The sequence below is a fragment of the Salvelinus sp. IW2-2015 genome, unplaced genomic scaffold (assembly GCF_002910315.2).
Source record: "Salvelinus sp. IW2-2015 unplaced genomic scaffold, ASM291031v2 Un_scaffold932, whole genome shotgun sequence".
Taxonomy (NCBI): domain Eukaryota; kingdom Metazoa; phylum Chordata; class Actinopteri; order Salmoniformes; family Salmonidae; genus Salvelinus; species Salvelinus sp. IW2-2015.
In genome coordinates, this window is record NW_019942654.1 from 297,120 (window position 1) to 301,103 (window position 3,984).

Below are 3,984 nucleotides of genomic sequence, written 5' to 3' on the forward strand. Positions count from 1 at the left end.
ATACCTATAAACCCACTACCCTTGCCCCCACGTCCCCCCCCCCCCACTAGTCGCTATGCTGCTTCCACCCTGTCCCCAAACTTCCTTTTAATTTTTATATTCAAAAGGCATTGTGAAGCTCTGAGTTTTAAGAAGTACTGTACTGTAATACTGGTACATGTCATTTGACTATTAAACCTAATCTAATATAATTCAACTTTACTTGATCTCACAGGAAATGTGATGCATTGTACGAGATACAGCAAACACAAGTATATAGCGGTAAACCACACCCGGTAAACCACACCCGGTAAACCACACCCGGTAAACCACACCCGGTAAACCACTCCAGGTCAGAGCATCCCGAAATTAACCCGAAATGTCGCTAATTCGAATCCCAAAGCGGACAAAAGTAAAGCATCTGGTGATGTTCCCTTGAGCAAGGTACTTAACCCTAACTGGTCGCAGTAGGAGTATTCCTTCCACACACTCCTGCAGACCACCACCACAGGCATTCCCTTAAAATCAACACAGATGGAACCATAGAACCACAGCCAGCAGTCCTTCTGGTCCAAAGCAGCCGTGCAGTTTTCCTGGAACAATAACGTACCGGGGTCAGAAAATAAAACAAGTAGTAACATGAAGCTCAGCTCATATCAATAAAAGGGGTAACACAATATTGCACTCTATTCTTCTCGTTAGCCATAAAGTCACTTAACGAACCATTAAAAGACAATTATACAAACAATTATTTCACCACACCAGTTAGCCCAACTACTACCTCGAGAACAATCGATATACATCCTCATATGTCTGAGAGCTGATCACAAAAAACACTTCCTGTGTATCACCCCTCTCAAGGTTTCGGTTGAGGCAGGGGAGCCTGGCGATCCGGCTGAGGCATGAGAGCCTGTAGCAGTTCCCGGACCCAACGTCATTAATCTGACTCAAAAATAAAATGTAAAAAACACTCACTGATGCTTCCCTTAGGTGAGGTGTTATTCTGTAACGAGTGCGCTGAGAGTCAGGAAGCAAGTTCAGGGAGTGAGTGATTTAATAAATAAATGAAAAAATAAACACGAAACACAAACAACGCATCGACATGAAAACAGAGTCAATAACACCTGAGGAAAGAACCAAGGGGAGTGACAGATATAGGGAAGGTAATCAAGGAGGTGGTGGAGTCTAGGGGAGGGACAGATACAGGGAAGATAATCAAGGAGGTGATGGAGTCCAGGTGAGGGACAGATACAGAGAAGATAATCAAGGAGGTGATGGAGTCCAGGGGAGAGACAGGTACAGGGAAGATAATCAAGGAGGTGATGGAGTCCAGGTGAGGGATGATATAGGGAAGATAATAAAGGAGTGATGGAGTCCAGGTAGGGACAGATCAGGGAAGATAATCAAGGAGGTGATGGAGTCCAGGTGAGGACAGATACAGGGAAGATAATCAAGGAGGTGATGGAGTCCAGGGGAGGACAGATACAGAGAAGATAATCAAGGAGGTGATGGAGTCCAGGGAGAGACAGATACAGGGAAGATAATCAAGGAGGTGATGGAGTTGCCAGAGGGACAGATACAGAAGATAATCAAGGAGGTTGATGAGTCCAGGGGAGAGACAGATACAGGAAGATAATCAAGGAGGTGATGGAGTCCAGGGGGAGAGACAGATACAGGAGAAGATAATCAAGGAGTGATGGAGTCCAGGTGGGTGCGAGACGATGGTGACAGGTGTGTGGGATATCAGCAGCCTGATGACCTAAGGCCGAGAGAGGGAGTGTAGTACGTGACAAATGTAGTTGTAAATATACTTAAGTATCAAAAGTTAAAAGTATGAATAATAAAAACAATTATTATATTAAGCAAACCGGACCGGCACAGTATTTTATTTTTTTTTTTTTTTTCAGATAAGCCAGGGACACTCCAACACTCAGACATCATTTAAGATAGCCCAGGGGCACACTCCAACACTCAGACATCATTTACAGATAGCCAGGGGCACACTCCAACACTCAGAATCATTACAGATAGCCAGGGGCACACTCCAACACTCAGACATCATTACAGATAGCCAGGGGCACACTCCAACACTCAGACATCATTACAGATAGCCAGGGCAAACTCCAACTGCAGACATCATTTACAGATAGCCAGGGGCACACTCCAACACTCAGGACATCATTTACAGATAGCCAGGGGCACACTCCAACACTCAGACATCATTACAGATAGCCAGGGGCACACTCCAACACTCAGACATCATTTACAGATAGCCAGGGCACACTCCCAACACTCAGACATCATTACAGATAGCAGGGGCACACTCCAACAACTCAGACATCATTACAGATAGCCAGGGGCAACTCCAACACTCAGACATACATTAAAGAGCAGGGGCACACTCCAACCTCAGACATCATTACAGATAGCCAGGGGCAACACTCCAACACTCAGACATCATTACAGATAGCCAGGGGCACACTCCAACACTCAGACATCATTTACAGATAGCAGGAGCACACTCCAACACTCAGACATCATTATCAGATAGCCAGGGGCACACTTCCAACACTCAGAACATCATTTACAGATAGCCAGGGGCACACTCCAACACTCAGACATCATTTACAGATAGCCAGGGCACACTCCACACTCAGACATCATTACAGATAGCCAGGGCACACTCCACATCAGACATCATTTACAGATAGCCAGGGGCACACTCCAACACTCAGACATCATTTACAGATAGCCAGGGGCACACTCCAACACTCAGACATCATTTACAGATAGCCAGGGGCACACTCAACAACTCAGACATCATCTACAGATAGCCAGGGGCACACTCCAACACTCAGACATCATTTTACAGATAGCCAGGGGCACACTCCAACACTCAGACATCATTTACAGATAGCCAGGAGCACACTCAACACTCAGACATCATTTACAGATAGCCAGGGGCACACTCCAACACTCCAGACATCATTTACAGAACGCCAGGACACACTCCAACACTCAGACATCATTTACAGATAGCCAGGGGACACTCAACACTCAGACATCATTTACAGATAGCCAGGGGCACACTCCAACACTCAGACATCATTTACAGATAGCCAGGGGCACACTCCAACACTCAGACATCATTTACAGATAGCGCACGGGGGCACACTCCAACACTCAGAACATCATTTACAGATAGCCAGGAGCACACTCCAACACTCAGACATCATTTACAGATAGCCAGGGGCACACTCCAACACTCAGACATCATTTACAGATAGCAGGGCACACTCAACACTCAGACATCATTACAGATAGCCAGGGGCACACTCCAACACTCAGACATCATTTACAGATAGCAGGGGCACACTCCAACACTCAGACATCATTACAGATAGCCAGGAGCCACACTCCAACACTCAGACATCATTACAACTAGTTTGTGTTAGTGAGTCCACAGATCAGAGGCAGTAGGGATGACAGGGATGTTCCTGTTTAGTGAGTCCTCCAGATCAGAGGCAGTAGAGATGACCAGGGATGTTCTCTGTTTAGTGAGTCCTCCAGATCAGAGGCAGTAGGGATGACAGGGATGTCTCTGTTTAGTGAGTCTCCAGATCAGAGGCAGTAGAGATGACCAGGGATGTTCTCTGTTTAGTGAGTTCCTCCAGATCAGAGGCAGTAGAGGATGACCAGGGATGTTCTCTGTTTAGTGAGTCCTCCAGATCAGAGGCAGTAGGGATGACCAGGGATGTTCTCTGTTTAGTGAGTCCTCCAGATCAGAGGCAGTATGAGGATGACCAGGGATGTTTCTCTGTTTAGTGAGTCCTCCAGATCAGAGGCAGTAGAGATGACCAGGGATGTTCTCTGTTTAGTGAGTCTCCCAGATCAGAGGCAGTAGGATGACAGGGTGTTCTCTGTTTTTGTGAGTCCCCAGATCAGAGGCAGTAGAGATGACAGGGATTGTCTCTGTTTAGTGAGTCTCCAGATCAGAGGCAGTAA

At 46.5% G+C, this 3,984-nt stretch overlaps 1 long non-coding RNA gene across 1 annotated transcript; it reads right to left on the bottom strand.

Annotated features, from left to right (window-relative positions):
• Positions 1 to 2,554: 2,554 nt before the first annotated feature.
• LOC139024061 (uncharacterized) lies at positions 2,555 to 3,152 on the bottom strand. Its single transcript, XR_011475294.1, has 3 exons — positions 3,037 to 3,152; positions 2,669 to 2,955; positions 2,555 to 2,592 (listed from the first exon to the last, which is right to left on the bottom strand). It is a non-coding gene; the product is annotated as an uncharacterized lncRNA (long non-coding RNA).
• Between the last annotated feature and the right edge of the window lie 832 nt (positions 3,153 to 3,984).